The sequence below is a fragment of the Ixodes scapularis genome, unplaced genomic scaffold, assembly GCF_016920785.2.
Source record: "Ixodes scapularis isolate PalLabHiFi unplaced genomic scaffold, ASM1692078v2 PGA_scaffold2__306_contigs__length_199485367, whole genome shotgun sequence".
Lineage (NCBI taxonomy): Eukaryota > Metazoa > Arthropoda > Arachnida > Ixodida > Ixodidae > Ixodes > Ixodes scapularis.
Genome location: NW_024609857.1, coordinates 124,396,623 through 124,421,538, shown reverse-complemented (window position 1 = coordinate 124,421,538; position 24,916 = coordinate 124,396,623). Strand labels below are relative to the sequence as shown.

Below are 24,916 nucleotides of genomic sequence, written 5' to 3'. Positions count from 1 at the left end.
AATTCAACCTTGGAGCAGTCGGCGTCGATAGCTCGAGCAAAATGATTCCTGGCACCTTTAAGAAACAGCCAATAAAAAAAATTGTCCCATTCTCAAGAATGCCCAACCTCTCTTGGCTCAATCATCGAAGAACCACTTCTGGCTCGACGAACAGACCAATCTCACCATGCGTTCGGCGCATGCGTGACGCCGCCATCACTTTAGTTTATAGGAGGCAGACGGCCGTGCATGTTAGAGCTCGTGCCGTCTCGTGCTCCACACGCGTAGAGCTCCAGCGGGGTTGTTGCACGTGCAGAAAGACTGAAATTCCCTCGATGCGCTGTGGCAGTGGTGGCGCAGTCAAACTGGCTGGTGAGATCGGTCTATTGAACCCCGCTGGTAAAGTGCGGCTGCGTCCAGGAACGGTCATGAAATAAGTGACGTGGTTGTTGTTCTTAGCGATGCAAAGGTGGGAAAGTGTAAGAGAGACATTGTAAAAAAACTTTTAGGTACCCTACGCTACGCAGTTAGCACAAACTATCACCGGTGTTTCCCACTTTTTTTTTTGTTAGAAGAGAACGATGTTTAGGAAACTGCTAATTCGAGTATCCAACCTAAGCGGTAGATTGTAGTGCGAGTCGATACATTGCTGGGGAAAATAGCAAAAAGCGCGATGTCGTGTTTGCGCTAACAGTGTCGCGTAATGTACGCATACCGCTGCACAATCAACGCTAACATAGTAAATCAGTAAATTTAGTGGCCCCCAAAAAAGTGGTGTTATTTTGTTTTATTTTTATGTTTGAAAAGTTGTTATTTTTATGCAAGCAATTCGGTAAAGAGTGCTTCCGTTGGGCACCAACTCACGAGGCATCAATTTGTTCTTATACACTAAATTCTGCATGGCCCTTGCGTAAAAATGTCAATATTGTGTTTCGTGCTAGCTGTGTCACGCACAGTAAGAAAACAAGTTCATTGCTCGAACATTTAAACAAGGCCTTTCTTACACTTTTTTACGCCAAATAGACGTTTTGTGAGTACGCTCTATTACTGGTGGTTCATAAAATAATCTACGTTGTTTATTTAGAGGAAGGAAGTGGTGGTGAGGGGAGGGGGAATTGAATACAAAAGACGACTCAGGGAACCTTGAACTTTGTAAATATTTCGCTCAACCTATAATCCTGAGCTAATTAAATCACTTTTGCTTTGTCTGTTTTAGAACTTGTTAACAGTCGCGCAAAAGGCCAAGATGAGCGAAAAGTCAGATGCCCCTGTTTATTTGAGCAAGAAGCTTATTTATGCGAGATAGAACTGAAAAAGCGTACGTGTGTAACCGTAGCAATCTCCGACCAAGCCTGAACCTCACTTTTTCGCCATTTCATCGAAAGCCGTTTCACCGAATGAACGGACACTTCATCGAACGCCGTTTCATCGAACGCCGTTTTATCGAATCGCCAAGGGCCGTTTCATCGAATTTCTCAGTTATGGCTCTGTACCGAGTTTTGGGGCATAACAGCGCTTTATAGATGTTTCACCTTGCATTTGTTAAGACTAGGGTAGTCACTTGAGAAATTGTTTTGAAGGTGGTGTCAAATTACTAAAAATAAAAGCAATTGGCATAAAAAGATATAAAAACAATTGGGTATGCGACTTACTGAAAAGCCTTACTCATGTAGATACATGGCTGAAACTAAGACGCTGCAAATAAAGGACAGACACTTAAAACACTTTTAAGCGTCTGTGCTTTCTGTTTTTGCCTCATTTTTAATTGTTTCATGTGACATGAAGAGGGCTCATTGTTTCAAGGAGGCTTTCTTCTCGAAGCAGGATATGTTCACGATGGAACTTATCTCGCCACTGCACCCAGTGATATAAAAGCAGAAACAAAAGAAAAAAAAGAGAGAACGAGATGAAGTTGTGTATAAAAATTAAAGTAAATTCCAAAGTATTACAGACTGTAACATTGTTCGATGAAAAGGCGTTCGATGAAACGGCTTCTATGAAACGGCGTTCGATGAAACGGCTTCGATGAAATGGCATCGATGAAACGGCATTCGATGAAACGGCATTCGATGAAACGGCGTTCGGTGAAATGTCCGGACGCACTTGTAGCGGTACCCGTGCATTACGTGGCACTTTTAGCCCGAACGCGACATCGGCGCTTTTTACTATTTCTGCCCAGCAACATGTATTGTCTAGCACTGAGCTCTGCCACTTAGGTTGGATAGTTGCATTGACAGTTTTCTAAATATCATTTATTTCTAAAAAACAAAATCAGAAAGACCGGCAATAGTTTGTCCGTGCTAACTAAAATGTGTTTGCACAGACAAATTACAAACGCGTATTATGTTAAAAAAAAGGCTACAGTTGATTTATTTTATATTTTTAATGCCTCAGAAATACTTTAAAGTGGCAGCACGTGCTATAGCGCCGATTTAAGCAACGTTGAACTATAACATCAGACGCTTCGATAGCCGCACTCGATCAAGAATGCTCACAGAAAGGTTATAGCTTATAAATTGTTGTAGGGTGCGGTTATCCAAGAGCTAAAGACGATCCACTAGAACTTTTTAGTATCGACACACACCATAGCTGCCTTCTCACCTCATGTGGTTGCTGAGACGCGGATATATAAATGTCACATACATTCGTTGGCCATCATATAGTGTGAGTTACGCACACAATGTTTTTGCTCGCTGCTAGAAAACAGAGACCTTCTAGAAGATGCCCGCGCCTGGTACATCGTTCTCTTCTCCATCGATCCCAATTTGAGGCAGGTTTGAGCGTGATAAGCCGTTTTTTCAAGATGGAACGTTTTGTGAAGATGTGAGTCATCCTTACATATTCATGTCACCACTTCTCGCGCATGTGTTTTGAGCTCCTTGATCAACCGAAAATATCTATGAAACGTTCCTTCAATGGGTGCGAAGATGCATCGCAGCTCTCAAGTATGCGTTTACTTTGCCACGGGCTAAACTAAAGACCTTCGACAGCGGAAATTCGGTGACTGCGCGGGCGCGGCCTTGCAGCTCCGTAAAACCTACACACGAGGGGCTAGGCTTGGTGAGCGCCAAAAAATCGGGCAGATTACGCGATAGGAGCTGAAGCTACCTCTAAGTCACGAGGTCGCTGCTGCCGCACCGATCGCCCGTCGCTCAGAAAGGGGATTTTCTCGGCTTATCCTCTCAGAAGAAGCCGGCGCAAAAGGAGACCTTTCCCCTCGCCTCGCCGTGCTACAATACAAGAAGAAAGAGGGCGAGGAGGACTTTCCGCCAGGCGGAAGAATATTTCTGCTGGTCCTCCTTTAAACAAAATTTGATCCTATGACCTTTTTGAGGCTACGGCTCTTATTTTTCAAACAATGACGTAACGACAAGTTGAGTCCCATTCGAGCCAATCCCATTGTCTTTTTATGCACCTGTGTTGGAAATTCCAGGAAGTGTATATAATATTCCGCTGGCGAGCTCACAAACATTCGAGAGAATTCAGTTGCATCGTTTTCCCGAAGCCATGAAAAATATTTGTATTATTATTTTCGTGCTGGTCTGGGGTAGCGCCCAGTGTAGTTCTGAAAGAGGCTTCAATATTACTGTGCTGCACACAAACGACATTCACTCCCGCTTTCTGGAAGCTAACAAAAGAGGTGGTGTATGTACAGATAAAGACAGAGAAAAAGACGGATGTTACGGAGGAGTCGCCAGAATAGTTACCAAGGTGAGAGGAGTTTTTACGATTTACAAGGTTCATCGGTAAACTACAATCGTACAATTTCTTGTAGATTTATTGGGGGGGGGGGGGGGATTGGGCAGTAATTAGCCAATATTGAATTTCGGTATCAGGTCATTAGGAACCTTTAAATGTGACCCGCTTTAAGACTGGTATATCCATACAACATTATAAAGGTCATATCGAATTCGATATATTCTTCGGTACGGACGCGCCACCACAGCTCTATAATTTACCCTCTACATAAAATACGGTTGCAGAGCGGCGTGCACAAGAAGCTAGAAATTATTTTCTAATGTGACAGAATATTCCAATAAATATTAAGTTTCAACATACATTACAATGGTACAAATCCCGAAAAAAGAAATTAACCCTTATATGACATCCGCGACACTCAGACGGCTCTGTCAGTCGGTGCAGTAACAATCGAACAGATTTAGGATGCGTTGACATCTTACGGGCATCTCCCTCTGTATAAACACTAATCAACGATGTTATAAAATGGTGACACCGAGCATATTACGTCGCTTTCCCCTGGACGATATAACCTTCTTCCCTAAAAGTGTGTTTATGTTTGACATCAAAAGTGTAAAAAAAAAAACACTTCGACGAGCTTTTGCCTGGTTATAAAAGATAAAGCTGGAGAAACTGGAGAAACTCTAACGAAGTTCAAGCAAACAAAAATTCGGGCGTTTTGGGCCCATCTGGGCTCCTCGGTTATGGGTCACAGCGGAGGTCTGTGTGGGACGGCCTGTTTAAGTTGGCTTTCCCTAAGCTCCCCTTATTGGTATGGTAATACGGCCCCGTAGCGATTGGGCGGTGTCCCTGCAGACCGGTTGCCATAGCCTCGCATTCTCTGTACGTGCCAAAACTCCAGCAAAAGGAATCTCCGACAGCTTCTCTTTGTGTCGGGCACAGGGCATTTTCGAAGGCCATGGCGAAGCGGGCTTTGTTTTCTTCAGTCACGGCATAGAGGGGGCCAAATCGTTCCTGCAGAACGTATGCATCTCAGAGAAACATTTTAATGTCATATTAGTTTCTGCCAATGGGCCTAATAACATTATACACATAAGCAGTTTATTAGCAATTTTTACTAAATTTTTTTAACTAGAAAATTTAAAGGTGTGGTTTTAATGACACACTTGCTGTGCATTTAAAAAATATTAACTTTTTTAGAAAACTATAATTGGCACGCACAGCATTTTACGGAGCTCTTTAATCCTGCCAATTACATTTTTTTTAAATTCACAAGCCACTTTTTTTTTATTTTCACAATTTACAAGTGTTGGTGTTAGGAAGTGAAATAGTCGTTGGCGTTTCTGCGTGAGACTGCGCAGTGCTCTTGAGAACCACCGCTTACTACTCGACCCTTTCTAGCTCTTGGTGTGCGTATCCTTGATGAAATCAAACACCGTCTAAGCTCAACTTTTTTTTCTTCTCTTTAAGCAAAAGCCATAGCTCAGACGCCTCTTTGTACTCTGCTTCTGCTTCAGACATTATAATACGCATCCAATTCTTCATTTATTTTATTTTTGTCAGGTTTGCCATAGTTATACGCTGGCCTAGCCACACTTCTGCTTATTTTTACATGTTCTCTATTTAACTTCAATGAATAAGTCAATCAATCAATTTACATTTTATTCAAAATAAACACAGAACATTCTGCACAAACGCATTATTTTCCATGGCATTCTAGACTTGTCTTGGATTTATTATAAATCTGCAAAAGTAAAGAATGCGGCAGTTACCTGGCAATCATACATGAGCTGTTTAAAAACGTAACTCTTACTGATAAATATTTTTTGGATAAAACGTTTTCAGTGTAGTTTCAAACCTTCGCTTTCGTTTATTGGTATGCTTAAGGAATTTCATACATTGGATCCAGTACATTCGAAACAATAGAATGTTTAAGCAATGGAATGTTAGATTTCTTGCCGTGAACATTTCTAATACTGTGATCACTAATACCAAGCATGATGAAGGTACAAAGACCAAAATGAGTCTCATTCTTCAGTATCAAATCTAATATATAATTTCCGCCAGTTGATTCCATCACCATTTGACAGTGCGGAAATAAGTTTGTCCAGACAGTAATTTCTTGATTCGAACACACTATAGTTTCAATATATCTAGCCTGCTCGTTTCAGAAATATTCGGTAAATTAAAATCTCCTCCGATAACAACAAAATCCGGTCACGCTGCTTGTCTCGTGGCTGTAAACTGAGGCAGTACGTCCACGTGAGAATAGGGCGGTTGTTATAGTCTACGTATGGCCAACACCTTGTTGCTCGAATGTATTAATTGACAAAAAATGGCCTCAGAAGCATAATCGCCAACACTTCAAGAGAAAAAAAAAACTGTTTTTTTTTTTTGTAAAATAAAAACAGCACCGCCACGGGCATTTCTACCCAGTGCCGGCCCTACATCATCAAGCGCCCTGGGCGAACTGCGACCGTGGCGCCCCCCCCCCCCCCCCCCAACTCCCTCTTTATACACCCCTAGCTATCGACATCACGCTGTTTGTAAACATGTGAGTATGGCCCACCGTGGTATGGCCAACACGAGCATTTTGTCAGACGAGAACCGAATCCCAAAAACGAACGACGACCGAGCATATAGCGTCCTGTCGGGCGCCATGTTCAAATAAATCAGAAAAAAAAAAGGTTCGAAAAAAAGGGGGGGGGGGCGGCGGCGCCCCCCTTTTGATGGCGCCCTGGGCGACCGCCCAGGTCGCCCATCCCTAAGGCCGGCCCTGTTTCTACCCTTTCTATAACTTGTGTCACCACCAGGAAACATTTTGTACTTTTTTTCACCACTGGCCAAGATTATGTAACAAGAGTTAGTGAAGGTTTCACCAAAACTACAAGTGCAGTAAATTAATGATACTTATTCTTAATTCAACGGCAAATTATCACAAGAAAATAAATATTAACTCCATTAGGTTGACTCTGTCATTTGTGCGGTACGACTTGATTTATCTCATTATACTTGTGTTTCGGGGCATTTAGTAGCAACATATTGCATCTAAGGCTCACTTTATCGCCATACTTTCTAAGTGACTTGGAAGAGTCCCGTAATTGTTTCTTTTTCATTCGCACCACCTCGAAAAAAATGCTCATAAATACTTATTTCAGATTTCTTTAACTTCCATGCTCTAGTCCAAAGTGACCGATTTTCATTGAACAAGGTGCGCTTGGCGATTATTGAACGGTTTATGCCATTCTGAAACTTTCCCATCCTGTGAGCCCGTTTTATTGCCACAGGATGGAGGCCCAACCTTGATTCATAGATCTATCAAATTCGCTACTCTGAGTCGTCACTTTATCCGCGAGCCTTTGCTTCAGTAGCATCAGAGGAGATCGAATTGCAATGTCGGCTTCGGCTTTGAAGATAATTTGCCTTTGCTAGTAATGATCCAGACGTACTTCCTTGGCATTCGCATTCTGTTTTACAATTCCGTAACTGTTGCACACAAGTGCTCTAAGCTGGATAGCTTTGATTCTGATGATGCCATACGGCTGCCAAGATAATCTGTGGCAAGCTTATTCTCAGCCACTATTGTATCGATAAACGTTTTTTCTTTGATGGTTTTTTAGCTATTCAAAATCCGCTCCAATGTTTCCATCGTTGTGGGCCCTGGGTCCCCAGACAAGAGAAGAAATAGAAAATAGAAAGCTAGACGCTGTAACAGACGAAAGTGGCGCCTCGGCCGGAGCTCAGTTTGGGAACTTGACGATACGCAAGCAAACAGTATTGAGGGTAGAACCGGCAAAACCAGAATTAAAAAAGAAGCAGAAAATTCTGCATCACTAACCGGCGAAAACAGTAAACAGAACGTGAAGGGCACCATCGTAGCCATGCCCGTTTCACGCCCTACTGGAGTGCTGCAGACGAGCGCCTTTTATAGCTGTTTTTTGGTGAGATACCTTTCCCAATACGCAGACATGGGCAATACACTTTCCAAATTCAGACGCACTGCAGCGCATTTCGTCCGCATCGTCACCAGCCAGTACGGCTCCGTTGTTTGTGTTGATTCCGTTGATACCGTTGATAATCCAAGGTGTAAAGGGGCGCGTAAGTTTCATATCCCTCGAAGTACTGCCAGAGACCAGAGGAACCGCTCACCTGTGAAAAACAGTAACAACAACGTGAAGGGCATCGTCGTGCCATGCCAGTTTCACGCCCTCTTATATCTCCCTAAAAGTTGTTGATTTGGTTGTTTTCAATTATGACCAAGAATATTTTAGCTGACACGATACCTTTAAATTTAGAAACAAAAAAGTTGTTTACTCGAAATTTATGAATAAACTTGGAATAACGAACGTTATTAATTTCAACAGATCTTCCCTGTGGCAGAAACAAATAGTGCATTAACATTTTCTCTCTGCGATACCTACCCTTCCCAAAACGATTTGATCCACGTTTCTAGGAGAAACGGTGGACCGGTGATATCAAACCAACGAAGGCCACAACCACAGGGAAGATGCACTTTTGGCGCTGTCTTAAGGACTCCGTCAGACTATAGCGTCGACTGCGGCTGACGTTAAAGTGAAACGGGGTATAGTGGCTATACCCTTTGTATCCGGCTGTAGATAATGCTCCATCTCCTGAGACATGTTCAGCGTGATTGACATATTGTTGGGGGGTCTATTCTAATCTGCGTGTTAAGTCTTGTAAATCGGTATACAAAAGTTTAAATTACTTTGAAATAAAGGGACATAGCGCACTATGCTTTATGAATAAATTAGCACAACTTGACGTTATACGCCTATTCAGTTTCCCTCCTAAATTGAGCCGAAAACTTGATTTCATTTAAGGTAAACACCAATTCAGTTTCCCACCGCTAAATTAAGCGGAAAATTCAGGTCCGGTGATATGTTCTTATCTGACCTATACACCGATTCAGGCTTTCCTATTATAAATTTAAGAAGGAAATTAATGAAATGTAGGCTCGTCGTCACTCTCAGAGTGACTGATTAATAAAATAACTTATAGTTGGACTATTTGGTGAACACTGGAAACCATGGCGTAAGGCTAAAAACATAATGGACAAAAGAGAGAAATCAAACATCTGACTGTTTAATGTCTTATAAACAAAATTATACGGTTCGATCTCTATATAACACATCTCATACATACTGGACTTCGCAGAATAAGGATGCTTTCAATTTTTTGTCTGGACTCCGATGAAGCAAACGTCTATTACCGAAAACCTTTCCTATATCCTTCGAATCTGGTGACTTAATGCAGTAGACTTCCACTTGAGAAAGCGGAGACGAACACCCTAAATATTCTTATACCCAGTGCCTTTTTCGATGAGACGGCGTCTAATATCCCGAAGTCATCAGGGGCTTGAAGTTAAAGTAAGTTGGCATGGACAAAATGTTATCTACGAGAAAAAGACCTTGGCCATAACTGCAACAAAATTAAACTAGGCGAATATTCATTGCCTTTCGGAAACCGCCATAAGGTCGTCGTTTTCGCTTCGTCATAACTTTGCAAACGGCAAAGACTATGCGGCCCCAGTAAGCCAGTGACCGCGTCAGAGCAAGCTACGTGACAACTTACTGTCGAATAATTTTTTCCTTCGGAGAACTGTCAAATGCTTCGCTTCCTCTAATTTGCTCGAAGGCGCCGCCTCATTCGGTCACTGTCACACAAAAGCGAAAAAGGTTAGTTAAACTAACGAAGGGCAAGGCCGCAAGGGGTGGAACAGCAATAGCCTCAAGGATAGGAAGCTTAGGTCCTTTGTGTGTGTTCTCCAACTGAAAGATTAGCGAGTGCAATTTATTTTTTCTTCTTTCAAAACTTGTTTGAGTTTAGAAAACTGCAAGGTTGCGCCAGCGGCTCTATGTAAGACACTCCGGGAGAAACTCGGCAAGATCGCCGAACGCAGCGATTGCCCTTGACCTTAGCGCTGACGAATTGCAGTCGGCGATCTCGCCGACTTCCTCACCGAGTGTCACTAATTATTTTTTTAAGCTGACGAATGAATTAGCAATTATTTTTTTTAGAATGAAAAAGTTCTCAATGATGTCGCTTCTTAGTAAAGTGTGCTAGTTTATATCTTATACGGGTTCTAGAAGTTATGTACTTTGCGTTGGTGATGTCTTCTGTCCAAAACACCAAATAATTCTTAAGATTCGTTTGCCCTATTGAAACTAAGCATGACATTTGCATCATATTGAAAACACGAACTTAAAAATAAGTACGTATGTTTCATTCTTGAGAGCCCCTTTTATATTCGGGTAGACAACTTATCAAACGCCCTTCTTATTGTCGCTGCTAAAGTTGTAATTTCTGGTGTCCTCTGCCGAATGTTTGTGCACACGTTTATGATGCCTTTGTTTAACATGACATGAAGCAAACTGTCGCATGTTGAGGATTCTTGACGGTTTTAGTATACATATGAGCTCTTTCTACCCTTCAGAAAGTTATCTTCGCCTTTCTTTCCTGCGGGAAAGAAGCCAGAACGGTGACCTTGCAGAGCCTTTTCTTCTCAGCGGGAGGACACTGTTATGGGACATAAAAATATCGGTCCGCATTTGTATGCGCTATGTTCATGTTATCAATATTGACCATAAAGGGACAAGAAGTGTTCAACATAAGGCTTCAGATATCAACCTCAGCCCGTTTTAGTGCTGCGAATCCCATTGGCTACAGTAGCTAGTCACTAGAATATACCATCCCCCTTGCCACCGAAAGTGGATGAAAACCGCAGTCTCATTTTCTTTTCCGAATGGGCATATGACAGGCAAAATCCCGTTCAGCAGAACAAGTTATTGGTATATTAATTTTTATTTTTAGCTTTTATGTTTCACATCTATTATCCCATTTACACCTAGTTTCTTGGCTCCGGGTACATTATATTTATTTCTACTCCTAATTGAAAAGCGAAAAACAAAATCGCACATGCAAAGAGCAATGTTTTCAAGGAGGTATATTGACACATAATTACAAAGTACATGTGTCCACCCACACAGGCACTGCAAGCTTAAGTGACATCGAAGATATTTTCACACAATTAAAAGAAGTATCACCAGCAATGTGATATTTTTTTCATCTGTAGAGATGTTCCTAAGTATCTTGGGGTTTATTTTTTCGTGTTTCAAGTTAAAAATGCTTTCTCGAAACAGTGCAGTGCATATGTAAAAAAAATACCTTTGTAATAAAATTATTTTCATATGGTGTCAAATCTGCCAATAGCACGTAATAAATTATTGGTGTAACCGATAATCATATTAACTGGAGGACTCATCAAGGTGCTTGTTGCTAATATATATCCAGAGTGAATAAATTCAGATTTTAAACTTTTTTTATGATGCAATTGTTTTTTTTTTCTTTATATGTTTGTTGATTCTGAGAACATTTTTTTGTGATGAAAAAAGAAAACCTATGTATACTTTGACTGTGGGAACAGTTGACATGTGTCAGATTGATGGGAATGAAAAAAAGCCGCCGGCACAGCTGCCGCTCAAAATTGGCTGACAGAGTTTTAATGTTATGCTGGCGATATATTATTTTCTTCTAGGTGAAAGAAATAAAAACTAAAAATAAACACACGTTCTTCTTCAATGGTGGCGATTTTTTTCAAGGAACGGTATGGTACACGGTCTTAAAATACAACATCGTTGCGGAGGCAATGTCAAGAATGATGTACGACTCTGTGGTGAGTAGCCGTATATGGTTTATATTTACACACATAAAGCGTTCAAATCTTAACACTGTACTTAAATATTACATTACCCTATTTAGTCATCTGTCTGCACAGCATATCCCCAAGTAATGGTTCCAAGATAATGTAGGTGAGGCCAGAAGTTTTTCTGTTCCCACCGCTTTTTTTTTATAAAATATTACCCGCAGAAAATGGTTACTCCAAGACTGATATAGAAAAAAATAATCCGCAATAAACTACCACCATAGATACTAAAAAAAATATGACTAAAGCTATACGCACTCCGGAGTGCGCTTCGGACGGAAATGGCTATACGCACTCCGCTTTTCTCGTATAAAAAGAGTGGACACAACGTGTTTCCTAAGCGGTGCCATGGCGTAGTGGTTAGGGTGTCCGCTTCATACGCAAGTGGACGCGGGTTCGATCCGCGGTGGGTCTACTTTTTTTTTTTCTTTTTTTTCTCAAACATTTTGTTTTGTTGAGGCATTTGGCGATGTTTACGACATTTCCTTTTTTGCAATGAACAGTAAAAAAAAAAAAAAAAAACAAATCGAATGTTGTCGAGAAACTTTGCAGAACTAAATGGTATCGGACTCCCTTTCCGGAGGTGCGATCGGGGACAGCGGGGCTTGGATTGCCGGCTGGACGCCGCGAAGCGGCGTGTACTGGTTACGCTTAGTAATTAGCAGCCGATACTGTCGCCGCGAAGCGGCGTGAACGCAGGCGGGGGGCTGTGTTAACGAGCGCCCCAGTGATTCACGCGCCGTTCGAAAAGGGTGGCCCGAGCGGCATGATCTCTCGGAGGGGTGCGTATAGCCATTTCCGCGCGAAGCGCACTCCGGAGTGCGTATAGCTTTACTCAAAAAATATACCTTTAACTTACTATTTTGACAGCAACCAAATAACTAAAAAGCGTGCCGAAGGATCATGAGATGTAGGCTAGGTTACCTCAAACGTTATTTTAGAATCTTTGCTGAATCATGCGCTGAGCTGCAGACACCGCTTTTCGTTGGTACATTAATCCACTACTCTTGTAGAGATACATTATAAGATCACAGGGCGTAGCAGCAAAGACGCGCTGTACCAGGAAATTTATAACTTACACCACCACCCTTATTTTGCGTCGGCTTAACTCCCTTCTCAATGAAGCTTATTTATTTGAATACGTAATTAACGTCCATCGACTATGTGTTATGATTATCTACAACAACAAAAAATCTGAGCATAAGTATTTGGCATTTTGACATCCGACTTTCATTTTTGGAGGTGGGTCCTACAGTAACGACAGCTCCATTTTTACGCACCGTATTCTTCGGGCTATAGTGCGCGCCCGACGCATAGTCCGCAGGGGAAAATTTGGGTTAAAAAAAATAAAAGCTTTTGCTTAGATAGTCTGCACCCGGTGCGCATAGTCCGCACGCCGTGCCTATTCGAAGGGAAATATTATCATAAACAACACGCCTTGACAAATGTCTGCTGCCTTATCTCACGGAAAGCTTGTATCATTCATAAATCAACGTTAATATACCCCCTTATTTGTAAAATCCTTTACGTCTTGTCACAGTGAACGACCTAGAAGAAAGAACAAAACAAAAAAAAACCTTGTATAGTCCGCATAGGGTAAAATATATCTATATCCCGTAAAATACGGTACATAGATGCTGCTTGACCGCGTAGCCATATACGGAAAGGATTTGAATTGCGAATACATTCTCGAAACGTTACGTTTCTCTTTTTTTATTTTTTTTTCTAACGTGAAACTCTATCACTACTTCTCCTTGGCAAAAGGTCCCAGCATGCTTGGCCGCTTCATGAAATGTTTATATTTTAAGATAATTTTTCTTTTGTCTTATTAACAATTTTGTGTTCTATTCTCTTACGCTGTTACAAACAACAGAACATTTTTGTGCGAAATCTGTGACAAGGTTTTCAATATATGAAAGCATAGTATATATATGCGAAGTCACTGCGTTAGGTTCGTAATACTTTCCTAGCTGTTATTGCGAAATAATATCAGAATGTAAAGACCATAAATAAATAATACATCGGGCCCAACTTAAGTCCTTATATAATAATGAGTTGACGTAGAGTGGGCCTTGGGGCTGTATAAACCTACAAGATGGGCGTGAGTAGAACATGCAAGATGGGTTGGATGATATCCACGGGCTTTCTTTGTTTTATATGTTGGAAATGGGATATAAACGAAATCATGTAAACTCCCTCGTTGCGTCGAAATACAGCACAGAAACAAAGGTATCAAATTAGGCACCGAGTAATTTTAGTGTTGTTGTTGTTTTTGTTTTAATTAAATGATGATCTCTGAAATGGAAATGTCGCAACATGTGTGCAGTGCCTGGGCAACCACGAGTTCGACGACGGCCCTGAAGGCCTTGCACCTTTCCTCAAAAGAATGGTGGACGCAAATGTAACCGTCCTGGGAACTAACCTTGATACTTCCAAGGAACCCCTTCTTAACGGAACTGACTTGAAGAAATCTATCATATATGAGGTGGGAAAGTTGAAGATCGGAGTCATGGGCGTAGTTACAAAAGAAACAATGCAGATTGCCCGGCCAGGTTGGTAAATGACTTATTTATCTTGCTAATATTAAAATATATATATTGTATTAATACGTTTCAACTGAATTTTTTTAGAAGGCCGTCTTAGCTCGCCGCATGGGGTTTTATCTTAATGTAAAAAAAATAAATAATAATAAGTTGCGAGAGTCACACCAGACCATTGTTGCGACCCACGGTCGCAATAATGGTTAAGCAGAGAAAATCGATAAATAAAAAAGGTAAGATGCATGTCTTTTAGAAGTAAAGGTGACAAAACGTTGTTTTTGTTGACGTTCATCTGCAAGACAAACATCTCGCAGCGAAATTAAGACTTCGAGCGTGTCGTCATATACAGGTAGCGTTGCTCTCGGCATAAATATTAGTAGTAACGGTAATTAGGGCGCCCAGAAGACACATCAAAAGATATTGTTTTAAAGTACCTATTTACTTTTGAGTCTACGGGGTTCGTCTAAGCAACAAAACAAAACGAAAGACTAAGCGTATGTCAAGACAGGAGAGATCATTAGACATTAAAGGTTATGTTAAAAATAGAAATATAAGATAAATCCGAGACTCAAGTTTCCCTAAGTAGGACCGACTTTTTCAAACTTCTGACACGAGATTCAACAAGAATTCGACTGATACTTTACTTTTGTGCAAACGCGCTAAAGTTAAAAAAGAGCTAACTTAATAGACCCTGTGCGAAGTCTAGAGCGCCATCTTGTAGCGCGCCGAGAACTACGTCCGCCACCTTGGTAGCGGCAAGAAAACGAAACCAGTGACCCGAACGGCAAAGACCTCATGTAAACAAGGGACCGCGCTTCGTGCCAGAGATGCGATGCCAACGTGTTGTTGCGTTCCGCTGCGCATGCATCGATAAGCCTTCGATTCGTGCGTGACGTGAACGCAAACCTGAACAGGATTCGCAATTTGTTCTTATTTCTATTTGTTACTTAACACATTTGACAACGGAAATCGGTGGCAACGTGAAGAAACACGTGGACGTTATCGCGCGGCGTGAAGCCATTTACAACTATTGAACTGCAGGGTCCTAATCTTTTAACGAAGATTTACCAAATTTGTTTCTGATTTTTTTTTTTTTTTTTATGCGCGTTGTAGTCTCGGCGTGGCTTTTTCTTGATGCGCAAGCAGTTCCATGTTTGCGGACGAGATCAAGGCTGTTAAGCGAGGCAAAAAGATGAGAGCTTTATTCATCTACGCCACCAACAATAATTGAAGATGCGTATGGATAATAGTAAGCAACAAAAGTTGAAAGCACCTGAAAACCCTAATTTTAATGTCATATATAAAAAACAATAATTACTTTGGAAAGCCGGAAAACAATCTTATTGCTTTGCGGCGATTTCTATACACTTGATCTGGCGTCGATAAACGAGGTTTGTAAAACGCCTCTAAAACTAAACAGGAGAGTTTGTTGATATAATATACTTAGATATTTAAAGCGTGGTCATGTAGAATAAAAAGAAAACATACACGGACGACGTGTCTGTTTGCTTAACACTCACAGAGACGAAAATTTCCTGTCATTTTTGTCGAATGCCACTTCGACAAAACTCCGATGTTGGCGGCGGCGAAAACTTACGTTGCGGACGTCGAACTGAGCAACACGAGCTGTGCCAACTTCATTTCACAATTTTTTTTTTCTGTCTTTTTTTTTCGTAAAATTTTATTTTAGTGCAAAGAAGCTCGGTGGATAGTTTTGAGAAAGTCAATGCGGTTATTCTGCGAGGGTTGAACAAATCTTCATTAATAGCGCAACATCCGTCAATTGTGCTTGAGGTCTATGCATGCTATCTGAAACCAATTTTAGCCCTTTGCAACGCCTGAAAAATATTGCCCAAGGATGAGTTTCCATTAAAACACAAAGCTTTTCACAAAAAAAAGAAAAAAAAAAGAAATCGCCAGTAACAGCTAAAAAAAAAAGAAAAAAAAAAAACTAACTTCGAGTCGCATGTATTGGCGTGGAACAGTCTACCGCTAAAAAGCACGACTTCATGCGTATTCGCATCGAAAAATTAATTTTCCTCAGAGATGAAAGGCATGACGGCCTAGTCCCTTGTCCACATTGGGTGACCGGAAGTAAGAAAACAAGAAAGTTTCCGTATCACACTTAGTGTCAGAGCGTCCATGATGTGGAAATGCTGAAAAACTAAAACTCTGGATACTTGTCGCTGCCAAGATGGCCGCGTGCACAGTGCTGCCAGACCACCAAGCAGTTTCGCATATGGTCTATTCGATGGAGGAAAACTGCGATGGTTGTTGGATATATTGTTTGATTGTTTTACATCAATAAAAATCAAGTGCTAAAAGGAAATATTTCAATTGTATGTTGAGTAAGCATTAGTAATAATGTTATTCCGTTTAAAATAAACTGCTTTACAAATAACTAAAATCCCAACTTTTAAACTTTTCTGTAAAAGTCGGGCAACACTGCTAATGACGCAACTTCATCAAATTATGCTAAAATTTTGAAGGTTCACCGACCCCGTCAAACTTCGAGGTTCAAAATCGAGCACCAGGTTAGACGAAAATTCGGGACATCTTTAGTTATAAATAACATATATCGCAGTATCTCAAGATATGCAGATGAATAATAAGACTAAAATAAAGTCCAGAAATTGAAGGAAATGACTCGAGGATGATGTGGAACCACAGTAATTAGTTAAGGCAGTTTTTTCCTGGTTCGAAAAAGTATTTTGTTTCAATAGCATTACGTTCTGCACCTACCGCAGAAAGTGTCAAATAAATTGCCGACCGCGCAGCTGGTCAAATAGACAGCGCGCCCATGGGGTAGCGGTTATCGCACTTGCCTCTCACGTGAAAAGCCGAGGTTCGATTTCTGGCCGCGGATACCTTTTTGTAGTTTCTGTAATGTCGCGTTTTGGTGAATTCCAGAACCTTGTTCCCCGCAGGGGGCACCTGTGAAAGCGGGTGTTTGGAGAGTGGCGTCTCCACGGACCCCGAGCCCCGCAGGGGGCGCCTGCACCTTAGGTGCTAGGTGCTTGGTGAGTAGCGTCACCACGGACCCCAGCCACGTGGGCCACCATACCCGCCCGCAGGGGGCACCTACTTTAGTAGGTGCTTGGTGAGTGGCGTCACTGCGAACCCCGAGCCATGTGGGTTCGCCCACCCACGTCTGGCTGTGCGTGGCATACCGGTGTCCGGGGAAAAGGCGACCCTGGTGGTTGAGCTGAGCCCGGGGTATGTTTGGACCCTTCGGGGCCCCCCGGGCGAGGCAATACCCCGCTTCGACCCCTGCTTCTCGTAGACGGGTGTCCTGGCTTGGCCCGACCAGGATGATTCAGTCAGTCGCCTCTTCTACCCTCTTCTTCCTTCTTTCACTTTTCCTTCCACCTCTTTCTCTTTTCTTCTGCACTCTCTTCCTTCCTTTTTCACCTTCTTAGGCGGCAAGGGCCAACCTTGAGTGGAAACAGGTCCTGTCCCTGCAACCACACTAGGGTATAGTGCCCGGGCAGCACTGGTAGAGTAATTGTGTCAGCCAAGCCCATCTTGCTATGGCACATTACCTACCCCCTTGTTGGGCTCCGTGGTGGGCGGTGCACCCGGGCACTGAATCTTCTTTCCCATTTTATGGGTTCTCGTGCTAAAACCGTCCTCGATCGGCCCCTGAAAAGGGTCCGCACCGAAGTTCAAGCTACAAACAAGACACCACCAACATCTGCCAGATTCCCCAAGTTTTTAGTTCTTCACTCCGAAAGTGACAAACAGCTTTCGAAATTATCGCCTTTCCTTGTCGCAAAGACACTCGAGGGTGTGGTCGGCGAGGAGTTTAAAGCAAAAAAAATGCCATCTGGCGACCTACTTGTCGAGATCAAATCAAGCGAGCACAGTACTGCACTACTTAGTTTAACATCTGTTTCTGGACATGACATCTCTGTCTCTCCCCACCGAACATTAAACAGTATTCAAGGGGTTATCTCAGAGGATGACCTTCTTGACACCTCTGAGAGTGAAATTGTTGAAGGCCTTTCCGACCAAGGTGTCACAGCTGCAAGGCGGATCACCATGCGTCGTGACGGGAATGAACTCAAGACCAAACACGTTGTACTCACCTTCCAATCGACAATCCTTCCTGAGGCTGTGAAGGCTGGGTACCTACGCTGCAGAGTTCGGCCTTATGTGCCAAACCCCCGTAGATGTTTTAAGTGCCAGAGATTCGGCCATGGCTCTCAGAGCTGCCGTGGAAAGGCCACCTGTGCGAAGTGTAGCAAGACCGCGACCACGAAGCTGATGCATGTACTAACAACCCACGCTGTGTAAACTGCTCAGAAGCTCACCCAGCATATTCCAGATCATGTAAGACATGGAAAAACGAGAAAGAGATCCTCACTTTGAAAGTTAAGGAAAACCTCTCTTTTTCCTGAAGCACGCCGTCGCTTTGCATTCGTGCAGAAAGGCGGCTACGCCCAAGTGGTGCAGCGGGGACCTGCACCACTGAAGGTTGCAGTGGCAACCCAGACGTCCTTTCTGGACTATGGGAAGCCACGGCAGTCCCCCACGCCCCAGCTGAAGATTCAGCTTCCGGGGCGTGCAATCTCGGCTGGGCGGTCTTCGGACCCTCCAAGCCAGAGTGCGAATCCTCGCGCTCAAACAGGGCAACAGCCTGTGTCTTCTCAGGCTGTTACCCAAACTCAGGATGGGCCGGTGGCTGCCGCAACCGTCCCTTCTCCGCGATCTCCTTCCAGGGAGAAGGGTCGACATTCTCGCCCACACTCCCTGGAGAGACCATCATCTAAGGAGCGGCATGGCTCTCGTGCCGCACCTACAGTGCCTAGGAGACAGGAACGGGTAGACTTGAGCGACGCTTCGCCCAGCACCTCCTCTGCCTCTTCGGCTGGGGCTGGTCACGGGCGGGGCATGGCGCCCCGTTCCCCGAACCTGAACAAATCTGTAGAAAAAACCTCGCCTCAGGAAACTGAGGCCATGGATGAGTGTAGAGAAGTCTCCACTCATACGTCTGACCAAGGCGATATGGAGTGGCAGACTATTAAGAGTAAGCAGAAAAGCAAAAAACCGGTAATCCCCCCAACGTGACATTGCGAATTAATTTTTGCCACATGCGGCAGCTTTAGAACTTTTATTTATTCTCCCAGTGTTTCTTCTTTATTCATATTTTAACTCAATTTTAAAACGATGACCAATTTCCGCTTTATGCAGTGGAACTGCCGTGGCCTAATCAGAAATATTGATGATGTAAATTATTTTATGGAAGAGCTAAGACCTATTGCACTCTGCCTCCAAGAAACATATTTAAATAACACTAATACACAGATTTTACGTCAGCACCAGGTTTTTAGAAAAGACAGAATTTCCTCAAACTCGTCTGGAGGAGTGGCACTAGTGGTGCAGAATGGTGTTGCTTGCTCTGAGGTCCCCCTTTCTACACCCTTAGAGGCTGTAGCGGTACGCCTTCTTGTTGACCGTTTGATCACGGTAGTTTCTCTTTATCTGCCTCCAAACTCTCCACTGCATATCAGCGAACTTGAGTCACTTGTAAGACAATTACCTTAACTTTTTTAATTTTAGGCGATTTTAATGCCCACCACCCTTTGTGGGGTGGTGCTCGCCAGGATTCACGTGGAGGCGTCGTAGAGCGGTTTTTATTATCATCTGGGTTGTGTCTTTTTAATGGGAGGGAACCTACATTTTTTAGTGCAGCACATCAATCATTCACATCTATTGACCTTTCAATTGCATCACCAATTTTACTTCCATGCTTTTCATGGACTGTTTTAAATAACCCTTTTGGGAGTGATCATTTCCCCATTGTTCTAGAAAGCACGACGCAAATTCCTTCCATTCCGACAAGACTTCCAAAGTGGAAATTGGACAAGGCTGATTGGTCTCTTTCTTTCTTTGGAGGCTTTTATTGATTCATCTGTTCTCGTAAATATGAGCCCTGAAGATGCCACGCTGTATGTTACTGAAGCGATTATAAATGCCGCATCACGCTGTATCCCCCAGACGTCTGGACAACTCCCCAAGAGGTGCAAGCCGTGGTGGAACGAAGACTGCACCACTACACGCAAGTCTCAAAACAAGGCATGGTGCATCTTCAGACGTTATCCCACTCCTAGGAATTTACTTGAATTCAAGAAAAGAAGAGCCAAAGCTCGTTGGACGCGAAGGCAAGCGAAAGGCAGGTCTTGGAAAAAGTATGTCACCTCTTTGAGCAGCTTTGTTTCTTCAAAGGAAGTGTGGGATCGTCTCAGGAAGATTAGGGGAGACTATCGGTCTTTCAGGATACCCCTCTTTCCATCAGCAACATCCCTGAGGGAACAAGCAAATATTCTTGGTGAACACTTTCAGGAAGTCTCTAATTCAGCCAACCATAGTGAATCCTTTAAGAGGTTTAGATCAGCAGCAGAAAAACAAACTATTTCTTTGTCTGGTGGTCAGGGTGCTCCATATAACAAGCCATTTACACGGTGTGAGCTTGAGTTGGCTCTCGGTGTCAAAAAGAAATCTGCGGCTGGGCCAGATAGGATTCAGTACGAGATGCTAAGAAGACTGTCGCCTGAATCCCTAAGCAGTTTGCTCACTTTTTTTAAATTATTGTGGAATGCTGCTTGTTTTCCGGACTGTTGGAAAATGGCACACATAATCCCTCTTCTGAAACCCAGCAAAGACCCCTCTTTACCGACAAGTTACCGCCCAATTGCTCTGACAAGCTGCCTGGGCAAAACCTATGAGAGACTCATTAATCGTCGTCTTATACATTTTTTAGAGGCAGAGGGTGTCTTTGATAGAAATCAGTGTGGCTTCCGAGCAGGCCGCTCCACAGTAGACCACCTTGTCCGCCTGGAAACCTCTATTCGGGAAGCATTTGTCCATCGCCAGCACTGTGTCTCTGTCTTTTTTGACCTACAAAAGGCTTACGACACGACTTGGAGATATGGGATCCTTCGAGACTTGTACTCATATGGCGTCCGAGGTCGCATGCTTCGCTGTATTCAAAGCTTCTTGACGGGTTGGACCTTCCAAGTGCGTTTGGGCTCTATCCTGTCGGATGTCTTTCTCCAGGAGAATGGCGTCCCTCAGGGTGGAGTACTAAGTGTTACACTCTTTGCTGTGAAGATTAATAGCCTGGGAAAGGTTATACCACCATCTATATCCTATTCAATGTATGTGGACGATGTGCAGATTCTGTTTTCCTCTTGTAACTTATCCAGCTGTGAACGGCAACTGCAGCTCACAATCAATAAGATGAGCAAGTGGGCTGATCAAAATGGCTTTAGGTTCTCCCCCGAAAAGACAATCTGTGTTCCCTTTTCACTCCGCCGTGGCCTGTTTCCAGATCCAGTGTTGCACTTGAATGATGTCGCTGTATCTGTAAAGGAGGCCCACAAGTTTTTAGGAATAATATTTGATAAAAAGCTTACTTTTATACCCCACTTGAAAGAGTTGAAACATAAATGCCTACGTTCTTCAAACATTCTCAAAGTGTTGTCGCATACAACCTGGGGGTCTGACAGACGGTGCCTCTTGCGACTTTACAACTCTTTGGTACGGTCCCGCTTGGACTATGGTGCGATTGTTTATGGGTCGGCGCGTCCATCTGCCCTAAAGATGTTGGACCCCGTCCATCACCTGGGGCTCAGACTTGCCACGGGGGCATTTCGAACATCACCTGTGCCTAGCTTGTATGCTGATACACATCAAATGTCTCTGGAAAGACGAAGGCAATATTTGAGTCTTTGTTATGCTTACAAGATATACAGTTTTCCTCAACATGCCTCTTTTGATGCCCTCCAATCTGCTACATCCCTCCGACTCTTTGAAAACAAGCCAAGTATTGTTCGGCCTCTGAGTTTCAGAGTTCAAAGCATGGCAGCATCACTCCAGCTTCCCGTTAGTGAGGCTGCTTTGCTGAAGAGCAATGAAAGAATTGCACCTTGGGACCTTCTGCCAATCTCTTGTGACTGGTCACTGTCCAAGTACAGAAAGAGAGCTATTTCTTCACTCGTTCTTCAGCAGGAGTTTGCTGAACTGGAACAGAAATACAAGGACTACTCACACTTTTACACTGATGGATCAAAAACACCAACTTTCGTGGGGTGTGCGGTTTACTCCATTGCCTTCGAAAAAGTTAGACAACTCCATACTCTTGCAAATATTTTTACTGCTGAATTGTATGCCATTTCAATGGCTGTTGAGCACTTACTGGAGAACAATATCATGAAAGCAATTCTGTTTGTCGACTCCCAGAGCGTTCTTCTAGCCATTTCGTCCTTAGCAGACAGTAAGAACCTTCTCGTGCAATATCTTCGGGTACGGTTAAACCGAGCACTTCAGCTAGGACACTTGATCAAATTCTGTTGGGTTCCTAGCCACGTAGGTATTTCCGGCAATGAGAAAGCAGACTTGCTTGCTGGCTCTGCAAGAGTGTCCCCAAAACTGCCTCTTGGCTTGCCACACCAAGACCTGATACCAATCATCCAGAAATCAATTATGAAGTCATGGCAGTTGGATTGGGATTTGGAAAGAGAGAACAAGCTTCATGTTATCAAGCCCCAACTGGGGGTGTGGGAGAGTTCCTCCCATAAAGACCGTTAGGTTGAAGTTCTCCTTTGCCGCTTACGAATCGGTCATACCCGTTTGACTCATTTGCACCTGCTCTGTGGTGAGGACGTTAAACTTTGCGACAACTGTGGGAAAGCTATGACTGTTTTGCACATCCTGTGGCATTGCAAATCTTTAAACCAAGAGCGGCGATCATGTTTTCCAGAACTTTTTCAAGGTCACCTTCCCTTTCACCCATATTTTCTGCTTGGCGATCAACCATTGGTACCATTCAATCGAGTTTTAAATTTCCTTCATAAAACTGGCGTTTTACACCAGCTGTAGCTTCCAGTTCGTATAGATTACACTTTTAAGCCTCTTGGAAAAACCTTTGTTTGGCGCAATATGGCCTGAGTTGCTCTTGTGCCAAAAAACCCCAATCATCATCATCATCATCAGAACCTTGTTGCTTATTCGAGGTTACAATGTTCTGCGCGCCGACCTTCTACGCCGATCGTTCCAGAAGCCCACACCTGTACATAAGGGGTTCCGCGTGACGAGCCGGAGTCAGTTTCGCAACAGCGTTCGATCCTGCTGTTTCGCCGCTATCGACGCCAGCACCGCTAGCCTTTATCTATCTTGTTTTGGGCACAAGATCGCCCCATCTAACGTTTAGCTTGCTTCAGCTTTCGTCGCCTCATCAATTGTCATTCGTGACGATTTCAGAAAACCACTTCAGCAATTTTTAGAGCGCAGCTCTTATGCGCTCGTGTCCGCCTTGAGCGGCGCCGGCGTTGCCGTCGCCGATTGCGTAACCATAACGCGTCGGCGTAACGCGTCGGCGTGACGCGTTGGCCTCGCCGTTGCCGTCGGCGTAACCGCGTGGCGCTTTATGGGAAACGTCTCATACTGCACCGCGGTGATGCGCGCGTAGCATTATGGGACGTTTGCCATAATGCACCGCGCGGGAGGGAGAAGGGAGGAGGGGGAGAAGGAGGGAGGGGGAGAGAGGAGGAGGGGAGGCGGAGGGAGGAGGAGGAGAAGAGGGGAGGAGGCGAGGATCAGAGGAGGAGTAGATAAGGAGGGAGAAGGAGAGCATACCGTCCCCTCCGTACCCTCCCCTCCTCCTCCTCAAGAGCTGTGCTCTAATTCCGTGTTACACGGAGTTAAAAACGTCTCATTTTTGCACTAATCTGTGCGAAATTTATGTTAACAAAGATTGTGTTGTTTGCGAGATGCATTTTATGGGAAATGTGTCGTGCTGAAGTGTGACGAAAAGACGTTACGCACAGGACAAGGCTACTAAAAACATACACAGCCAATAGTAGGCAGTGAATACGAATTCAGAAAGAAGACGTTCGGGGTCATAATTAATTGTAGAAACTCATTATTTTGAAATCTTGATTGTAGCAAGCGAGATTTACCAAGCAGCTCAGTGGGAATCGAACCCTGGACAGTATGAACCACAATCCGTTTTGCGTTTGCTTGGATCTTTGAGGAAGAGGTGAAAAAGAGCGCAAAGAGAGCAAGACCGAGTATTACTCGGGATTCTGCTCGAAAACATGACCGTCGACACACCCTGCTCGCTCCCAAAAAACGAAGCGTTGCTCCCAGCCTGATCGTACGACGTCACAGGCCCCCAGATGATAACGCACTAACGTATAGCACAGCAGGCGTATGGTGTCACGACTTAGCACAGAAGCCGGTAGAAAGATTAGCACGTGCGATAACCTTATTCCCTCACCATTAATTTAACTTCTACTAGAGGCTTCTCGCAAGACATTAGCGAGGGGCTCAAGGCGCTACACGCAGCCTCGAAAGAAGCACAACCCAAGTACTTCACTATACTTCGTTCACCCTTAAAGGGCACCTCCGCTTCATTTTTGATATTTAGAAAACTATGTAGCCCTTTTCAGTATCATATAGGAAGACCCCATGTCAAATATTATGATATAATTCCGTCTATATATTTAATAAACTGGCCAGCAAACCTTCAAGTGAGCCAAGTGAAGTCGCCGAAATTTGCCAAGTCCAGAGTGCGACGTGAGGCGCAATCGTCAGCGAAGTCAATGCGACGGAGTTGGAGCGGCCAACGTTGAGCCACTACGTCAGAGGCATGACTACGTCATTCTCACGTTTTGCTTGTTTTTACTTCTCTGAGTGAAATTGAACGATGACGTCATGAGTTTATTCTCCTGGTGCTGGCTCAACGGCGTCCACGTCATCACCGTAACGCGGAAGCGCTAGTTTGCGCTGCCCTGCGCGCTTATCGGTCTCTTTCTCCGCTCCGCCTCTCCTCTTTCGTCTTCTCCCCCTCTCCCTCTCCCCCGGGCCATCACCGTCCACGCCATGCGAAGCGACCTGCGCGCGTCGCGTGTCCTGCCCCTTGCCCCCTCACGAGCGTCACAAGACTACGTGGCTCGACGTGACGTGGCCA

General features: G+C 43.8%; 1 pseudogene; it reads left to right on the top strand.

Moving 5' to 3' along the window:
• Window positions 1-3,486: 3,486 nt before the first annotated feature.
• Window positions 3,487-24,916, top strand: part of LOC120836231 — an 85,827-nt pseudogene continuing 64,397 nt past the window's right edge.